Source organism: Monodelphis domestica, chromosome 4 (assembly GCF_027887165.1).
Source record: "Monodelphis domestica isolate mMonDom1 chromosome 4, mMonDom1.pri, whole genome shotgun sequence".
Classification (NCBI taxonomy): domain Eukaryota; kingdom Metazoa; phylum Chordata; class Mammalia; order Didelphimorphia; family Didelphidae; genus Monodelphis; species Monodelphis domestica.
The window spans coordinates 105,363,866-105,372,599 of NC_077230.1; the positions used below are offsets into that span (position 1 = coordinate 105,363,866).

General features: G+C 41.5%; 2 non-coding genes across 2 annotated transcripts; both read right to left on the bottom strand.

Annotated features, from left to right (window-relative positions):
* Positions 1-1,551: 1,551 nt before the first annotated feature.
* LOC130454228 (U2 spliceosomal RNA) lies at positions 1,552-1,742 on the bottom strand. The gene has a single exon (XR_008911899.1). It is a non-coding gene; the product is annotated as a U2 spliceosomal RNA (small nuclear RNA).
* A 3,145-nt stretch (positions 1,743-4,887) lies between these two features.
* LOC130454114 (U1 spliceosomal RNA) lies at positions 4,888-5,051 on the bottom strand. The gene has a single exon (XR_008911798.1). It is a non-coding gene; the product is annotated as a U1 spliceosomal RNA (small nuclear RNA).
* Positions 5,052-8,734: the final 3,683 nt, after the last annotated feature.

An 8,734-nucleotide genomic window follows, 5' to 3' on the forward strand; every position in this document is an offset into this window, starting at 1 on the left:
AGAGAGTTTAAAAAACACACATGGTGGGGGTTAGATAGGTCCAAGACCCCCTCCCTCCCCCCAAGAGACTGGAGGGTATAGGCCTATATAGGGTTTCAACTAAAAGGGGAGGAGGGCAGGAGATTGGGCAAAGTGGGGTGAACTCCATGTAACCTGACTTTTCTCCCCTCCTCCAAGTACTCTTTCTACTTTTAGTGGAAAGACCCATTGTTCCCTTCAGGTGGGGATCCTTCAGGTTATAATCCCAGGGCTAAAATTCTCTGTGACTTTTTTTTTAGATGATAATCCCTTTGAGCTCCTATTAAAACTACTTTGGTAGTTCTGTATTTTTCAGGTTGACAATGCAAAGAAGAATAAAAGGATTTTTATGAACATCTAGGTAGCACAGTGAGCAGAGAACCAGAACTAGAGACAGGAGGACCCCAGTTCAAAAGCACCTCTGATACTTCCTAGCTATGTAACCTTGCTCTCAAGGAAGGTTCCAAACCAAGATACTGTATCAAATTATGACTTGTAATCAGGTTGACTAGAGACCTGGTTACAACAGTAACAAAGAACATCCCTGGTAGGGTGAGTGAAGTTTGAGAACCCAAAATAAATATATGGAATCAGAAATTGAATTTCAACTAATAACTTACTTTTTTTAAATGTTTTTTTAACTTTATTTTGTTTTAATAACAAATTTCCACATAAGTTTTCCAAAGTTATATGATTCAGGTTGTCTCCCTTCTCTCTTCCTTCCCCCCTCCTGGAGTTGACAAGCAATTCCACTGTTATACATGTATTATCACTCACGACCTATTTCCGTAGTATGCGTGTTGGTAAGTGAAGAATCTTGTAAAAACCAAACCCCCAGATCATATGCCCAAATAAACAAGTGATAAAAACCATATTTTCATCTGCTGTTTCTACTTCAACATTTCTTTCTCTGGAGGTGGCTAGCATGCTCTTTCTCATAAGTCCCTCAGAATTGTCCTGGATCGTCGTCGTATTGCTGTTAGTAGCAAAGTCTATCCCGTAACAACTGGCGTCCCATGCCCCATGTGCCACAAACTGCACCTCATGAGGCCTTTGGACTCCAAAGCCACATGAGGGTACACCAATAGATGATAATGCACAAAGACAATAGTCATTCTCTGTCACCCAGAGACTACCACTATAATACTATCACACTTGAGCATTCCCGTTGGTTACTGTTTATAATATTCTCTTGTTAACCAATAATTTAACTAACCTGGCTTTGAATGACCCAAAAGATCTTGCAAACTAAATCCCAGTGATGTGCTTGCAACGGTAGTGGAGCTGAGAAAATTGGTTAAAGACAGGCTGTGGGCAGCACCATAAATATAGTGTCTTTGAAAAAAGGTAGATTATTTTGTCAGTGAGTTGAGGGATTTTAGGTGTTTTCATGATGGTAACAAGATTCGTTAACAGTGAATTAGATAAACACACAAGCAGTAAATTCGAGAGGAAAGTTGCAAACAGGAAAGAAGTGAGAATTGTAAGAGAACTAAACCAGCTATCTTTAGGACAGGAAAATTACTCCCCGAAGGGAGGTGCACCGTTCCTGGAAGTACTGCAATACCAGGTCGATGCGCGGAGTGGACGGAGCAAGCTCCTATTCCGACTCCCTGTTTCAAAAATCCATTTAATATATTGTCCTCGGATAGAGGACGTATCAGATATTAAACTGATAAGAACAGATACTACACTTGATCTTAGCCAAAAGGCCGAGAAGCGATAACCACACGCACTCCTCACCACCGACACCCTCCACAACGACACCCTTAACACACAAGGCGACTACAAAAAACACTGCACAGCCGTCACCCGCAACCAGCTACCACCTTCACACAAAACAGCCCCGCCACGCCCGAGCCTTTTGAAGCGAGCAGCTCTTGCCTAAAAACACCGCAGAAAACACGCTTTTCCCAGAAGATTGGAGCACTTTCTTTGACCAAGAAGACACTCTCTCTCGACACCCAGAAGCCTTTGCCCCAGGCGTTGCTCAACATTTGCATAACCATCCTGCCTCTCCTACTTTCTCTTTCGCCCGGGATTTCCCCTCCCCCTCCTTCTTCTTAGGAGGCCTCCAAAAGCTGCCGAGAAACTCAAACACAGCAGGAAGAGGAACCAGAGCACCGTCATCACCTTGAAAGGGAAATGGCCACTTCCCAGTCTCCCCTGGATGACCGGCTTCCTGAATGACCCTTTGTCCGGTCAGAGCCCTGAGCCGTGGAAAAGACTGAAAATGCGAACAAGCACTTTTCAATACTACGAATGCTCTAAATCATTATTGATTAGAAAATTGCACATTAAAAGCACTGTGAAGTATCTTCCTCTTGCCTATCAGAATGGCTAATGTGACAGAAAAGGCAAATACCAAATGATGCAAGAACGTGGGGGATAAGCACACTAAGGCACGGCTGGTGGCGTTTGGAAATGCTCTAACTATTCTGGACAATGGTTAGGAACTGTGCCCAAAGAACCATAAAACTATGCATGTCCTTCCATCCAGCAATATACATATACATATACATGTATGTATGTATGTATGTATGTATACACCAAATATAGCATTTCTTTTTGTGGGGCAAAGAATTGGAGGTTGAGAAACCGTCCAGTCCCTTGAACTAAAAATGATTTCTCTAGGAGCACTTTGTATGGAATTATTCTTTGCACTTGTATTCTTTTTATGTTACCTGTGCTGCCTTGGGAAAGGGACTATGCTTTACATACCTTTGTATTTCTTCGACTGCACACTCAGCAGAGTTACAGTTCATGCATTATACATGTGTGTGTGTGTAGACACCCACACACATCGACAATGTCAGCAGAATCACCACCTTGTCTTTATCCTATTCTCAAAGTCAAACAGTGGTAAAGAGCAGCAAATAAGCCCCAACGTATTCTGACCCCCAAAAGGCATCTTGGTGACACTTTCGGGTGTCCCATGGTTCCTTTGGAACTTTGAGTTGGGAAAGTGATTATTGCCAGTCCAATGAGGAAGGGAAGGCAATTGACCAAGGAGACAGCAGCTGTTACTCATAACTGTGAGAAAGCCCTAAGGTTCTCTCTCCCTCTGAACATTTATAGGTGGTGTTAAAAATCAGGCTTCTAGGCAAGTATTTCTAAATAAACTGGTTTTTATATTAAAGATTGGATTGTGTGGACAGTGGACAGCCAGGAGACCTTGAGAGCTGCAAAGCTCTAGTGAGGCAAGTTACCTGAGTGATTCTCCTGTCTGTCTCTGATTTTGTTATCTGACTCGGAGAACATCTGTCAGGTGTGGGAGTTGATGAGGCACTGCTTACGGGAAAGGGGTGGGCAATGAGAATCCCAAGGACAGGGACAACATGCTCATCCCTGACAATCCTCTGAGTCCTGCCCCATCCTACCTATCTGAGAACTTTATGAGCAGGGTCATTTCAAAATGATCTGTGGGCCAAAGCAAACGTTCTATTTGGTGAGACTGTGGAGAAACGTTTCTAAGCCATTTTACCTACTTTTGCTGAAGGTAAAGGCTTTGTTATGTTGTGGGGTAAAGAGGTGCACCCCTTGGGTTCGGGAAGGATACCTTTCTGCAAGAGTGCAAGACTCAGAAACTTGGCTCAAAGGCAAAAAGAGAAAGAGTGATGAGTGAAATAAGAAGGAGGTAAATCCTTTGCCAGCAAGACAGCCCAAGTGAAACAACCCAAAGGTTCCCCCTAAATGCCTCCATTCTGGATCTTTTTTATCTTAATTCAATGGGGCAATCCAAGGAGGGTAGTCTCTAAGGTCAGGTGTTTTAGACTGGGAGTCACTCAGGAGGGCCTCAGGGAGCAAAGGAATTTCCCTGATATGATTTCCTGAGTTTCTATGGATGGAATGCCCCTCCCTGAACACCCGGCTGCCCAGGCCACAACCGCACCTCCCGGAACAACTGGTGTTCCATGCCCCATGTGTCACAAACTTTGTGCCTCAGTCTTTGGACTCCAAAGTCATATGAGGGTACACCGTAGATAAAAACGCACAAAGACAATTGTCATTCTCGGACACCGAGAGACTACTACTACTATGGATACACTGCCCATGACAGTTATGTGTAATGTAAACAATGTGTATTTTGAAAAGAAACCATCTTAATATTTGATACATGTTTAAAGTTTAATAGCCAACCAGAAAGTTAAAATAGTAATTAAAAATAACCCTGCATAGTGTTTGTTCAGAGCTTGTTCAACTGAACTTTCCCAAATAACCATGTCTAGAGATGATGTGAATATCGCATACTTGAATGAAAAAGCAAACTCCAGCATCTATTGAGGATGCTGGGAGCTCCTTCTTAAAGCTGTCATGGCTCTGTGAGTCTTGACTCCCAGTCTCGTAATAAGGTGTTTTGCATTGGTGTGCGTGAGATTTGGCAATCTTCTCCCCAATCCGCTAGATTTTGAGAACTGTTAGTCAAGCAATAAATGGGACTGGAAATCGGGTCTGATATGGTTCTGTATAGGTTTTTTCTCCTACAAAACTTGAGGACATACCCGGTGTACGTTTTCTCCCCCGCTTATGAAAGGAACCTCCAGAGTAGGAATGTAGGGCAAATTAAAAAGCCCGAAGCTGGGTTCTCAGTTGAAGAAAAACAAGGTAATGTCAAAGACGTGCATTCAGAAGAAATAAAAAACTGGCAAGTCAGAGGAGTAGGAGTAAGTGGAAATATTTTAAAAAGCAACCTTTGGCTTCTGTTAAGGAATGCCTACCGCCGCCTTCAAAACGCCGCAGAGAGAGATTTCAATGATTTGCGCAAAATAAATGGTAAACAACTAGTTGTGTAGTAGACGAAAAAAATGACCACCCTCGAAAAGCAAACAAGAGAAACGCGAGTGAAGCTTTCTTTGTTACTCGTAAAATCAGGGGAGAGCGCGAACGCAGTCCCCTACTACCACAAATTATGCAGTCGAGTTTCCCGCATTTGGGGAAATCGCAGGGGTCAGCCCATCCGGAGTGCAATGGATAAGCCTCGCCCTGGGGAAACCACCTTCGTGATCATGGAATCACCCCTGCCAGGTAAGTATGCTTTACCGTCGCGCACGCCCGCACGCCCTCAATAACGACAAATATAAAGATCAGGGTTAGTAATATGAAAATTTCCGAACTGGCCACATCGAGCTCCAGGCACTCAAGCTGCAGAGAGCTCAGTGATTTTAACGTAGTAGCGTAGCGAGGACTCTCTGACCCTCAAAATCTATAGTTTCAAGAGGAAGTAACGAGGAGAAAATAAGCCCAGACGACTTTATATTTGCATATTGCCTGTCCCTTTTTGACGTCACTTACCTTGGTTGCTGGAGAACCCGCCTTCTAACCGGAAGTGTGGGGAAAGGCTAAGGAAATGAATTGGTCTGTGTATTATTAAACATTTCTCAATCACAATTACGGGGCCAAACAAGTGGTCTAGTTTTCTCGATTCGCCGTAGGCTTCTCCACGTATATCCGAAGTCGTCCTAGCTCGACGCACGCTTCTTGCCTGAAGCCTCCTTCCATCCTCACAGCCCCAGCACCTGACCGGGAAATTGAGGCTGCACGGGTCACCTGAAATACATCTCTTTTCCCTCTCCATCCATACTCCACCGGTCTGCCAAATTGACTACCTGACTATGACGCTCCCCTACCAGAGAAAGACATTTTTGCTGTGGAGATGAAAGAGAAATTCCTCTGTTGGCATTGATTTTCATTTATTTATTTATTTACTTAAACAATTACATGTGATATCGAATCTCCACAAAAGTTTCCCTAAGTTATATGAGAGAACTTATCTCCCTGCTAGCCTCCCTCCTTTCTCTTCTCCCTCCGGGTGTGTACTGGGATTTGATTTAGGTTATACATGTATATCATGCAAAACATAATTCCATAGTGTTTATTTTTGTGAGTAATCTTACAAAACCAAAACCCCAAAACATAAATAAATAAACAAACCAATTAAACAAGAGAAAATAGCATGCTTTGTTCTGCATTCTGACTCTACTCTGTTGACACTGAAAGCCCTTCCCTGCACAAACTGGCACCCATCTACCTTTCTGGCTCAATTATACATGATTTTGCTTTCTGCTTTCCAAACTGGCCTTCCTCCTGTTGTTCACCCAGGACACTCCATATTCTCTTTTTGTGCCTGACTACTAACCCTTCTTCCTTGGTTCCACCCTTTGGGTCCCCTGTTTCCTTCATCTGAGCTGAGATAACACCTACATAAAGCTTTTCTAGATGCCCCGTCCCTACTTGCCTTTCCTTCCCAAAATTAAAAATATATATTTTTTTCATGATTATAAACCTAACAAACATCAATGAGCATCTTCATATACAAACAAGCAATGACAGAAGATTGCCTATAAAACTGCGACTTGTAGGAAATTTTTATTTTTTGAAACCCTTTTCTCCTGTCTGGACTCTAGGTCTGATGCTCTTTCCATTGTTCTACCTAGCTGCCCTTAGTAAATATATATATTTTTTCAGTATGCTGTTTCCAAAATGGTCTTGATTGTCTGAATTTCCTTCCATTCTCTTCTGCTCTATATTTGTTAAAACGTTTTACTGACCCCCTCTCATTCTTTTTCCATATCACTATCATGGGGCTACCTGGCTCACAAAAGATATTCTTTGTATCCAATACGTATAAATAAGAGGAACACTTCACACATTCATCACGTTTAAAAATTCATGCTCATTCTGAAGCTCCCTGCTATGAGATGGGAAGTCCTCTCCCAAAGTTATTTTAAAAAAAGTTAATTTATGTACATGCTTATTTTTCTACACAGTATTACATACAATACATAATCATTATAAATGTCCCATGGTCCATTGACTAAAGTTTGATTACAGCTAGAAAGTAAATGAAACAGATTTTTAAAGAACTTTCTGTATCAACTTGGAGGTTCCAGGTCAGTGTTACCTTTCAAGGTAGTTTCTTTGGCAGTCGTCAAAGTTAGAGAGATGTTTCCATTGCCAGCAAAAGCCAGTGGCACAGAGTGGACCTGGAGCCAGGAGAGGTCCCTTGGTTGTTTGATACTGAGCAAGGCACTTAATTTTTCTGCGCCCATTTTTTATTAAGAGTTACAAGATCTGGGGCAGCTAGATAGCAGAGTGGATGGAGAACCAGGCTTGGGGTTGGAAGGACCTGAATTCAAATTTGACCTCAGATACTTCCTAGTTGAGTGACCCTGAGCCAATTAGTTAACCCCTCACTGTCTATCCCTCATCACAGTTGATGCTTAATATCAATTCTAAGACAGAAGGTAAGTGTTTAAAAAAAAGTTTCAAAATCTGCCCCTCCGGATGGGTCTTTATTACCCTTAAATTTCAGTCTTGCCGTAAGTAACTATGTTCATATTTCACACTGCTTTTGAATCTGGTCCATGGGACCTGCAGGAAGAGCCATCACATTATAGTTTCTAATCTAGTTTGATGTTTATTGTCATCTCCCCACAAGCTCCCTCTGAAATAGCCTGGAATTGGACTGGGCAGAATAATAAGGCCTTTGTCTTTCCTACAACTCTATCTTGTAAAATGGGTCACAAAAGGAAGTGGAATGGTTTATGGTCCCCCCTCCCTAAAGTCATTTCCTTTTTATTCTTTATTGATAGAGCTAGAAAGATGTTGCAGGAGAATTTTTGATTCTGCCTTCTTGTTGCCAATGTGATAAGAGAAAGACTGTGATGGGAAAGAAAATGGATCAGATTTCTTGAGGACACTATGATAACAAGAGGTCCAGTCTCTTTTTTGGAGCTTCCAGACACTGAAAGCTTGAAGGTCATAACACCTGGAGAATTAAAGCAAAAGAAGAAGAAGCTGCAGTTCTTGTTTAGATCAATTGGCAGATATTCTTGTCTTCTCTCTCTTTTTTTCTGCATCTCTCTCTCTCTCTTTGCTTCTTTCTTCTCTTTTCCTCTCTCTCTCTTCTCTCTTCCTCTCTCTGTTTTTCTCTCATCTCTCTCAATGTCCTCTTCTACTTTCTGTTAAATTTCATTTTTCTATGCTGCTTATATATTCTCATTCTATATAAGGCTGCTGAAGCTCGTTACCTCAGACTCTCTATACATTTTTGTACAAATAAGCATGCTTGACCAAAAAGCTAGTTGAAATAATCAACAACTTTAGCAAAGTTGCAGGATACAAAATAAACCCACAGAAGTCATCAGCATTTCTATATATCTCCAACCCATGTCAGCAGCAAGAATTAGAAAGAGAAATTCCATTTAAAATCACCCAAGACAATATAAAATACTTAGGAATCTATTTGCCGAGACAAACACAAGAACTATATGAACACAACTACAAAACACTCTCCACACAGTTAAAACTAGATCTAAACAATTGGAAAAAAAATTGATTGCTCATGGGTGGGACGAGTTAACATAACAAAAATGACAATCCTACCCAAATTAATTTGCTTATTTAGTGCCATACCCATTGAACTACAAAAAAAACTTCTTTATGGAATTAGAAAAAAACATAACAAAGTTCATTTGGAAGAACAAAAGATAAAGGATATTCAGGGAAATCATGAAAAAAATGCAAAGGAAGGAGGACTTGCAGTCCCAGATCTCAAACTATACTATAAAGCAGTGGTCATCAAAACAATTTGGTACTGGCTAAGAGACAGAAAGGAGGATCAGTGGAATAGACTTGGGGTAAATGACCTCAGCAAGACAGTCTATGATAAGCCCAAAGACCCCAGATTTTGGGACCAAAACCCATTTTTTGAAAA